Below are 260 nucleotides of genomic sequence, written 5' to 3'. Positions count from 1 at the left end.
AACACGATGAGGTTGCTTTGTTTCCCGCCAAGCTTGGTCTGCTGCTGCAAATGCAATTCAGCTCTCATACAATGCAGAGACAAGACGGTGCTAAATGTCAATAAATTACCAAGTGAAATTACCTTCCTGCTTTCCCCTTGCCCTGGATTTTTTTTCTACTATAAAATAAAAAAAAGAGCAATTTACCCAAATAAATAAATTTGGTTAAATCTTTATTCAAATACACAAAACAGATTTCAGTTATGTTTTTGTACAATTTT

The sequence above is a fragment of the Arachis duranensis genome, chromosome 10, assembly GCF_000817695.3.
Source record: "Arachis duranensis cultivar V14167 chromosome 10, aradu.V14167.gnm2.J7QH, whole genome shotgun sequence".
Taxonomy (NCBI): Eukaryota; Viridiplantae; Streptophyta; class Magnoliopsida; order Fabales; family Fabaceae; genus Arachis; species Arachis duranensis.
The sequence above is the reverse complement of the archived record's forward strand: the minus strand, read 5'-3'. Positions refer to the sequence as shown.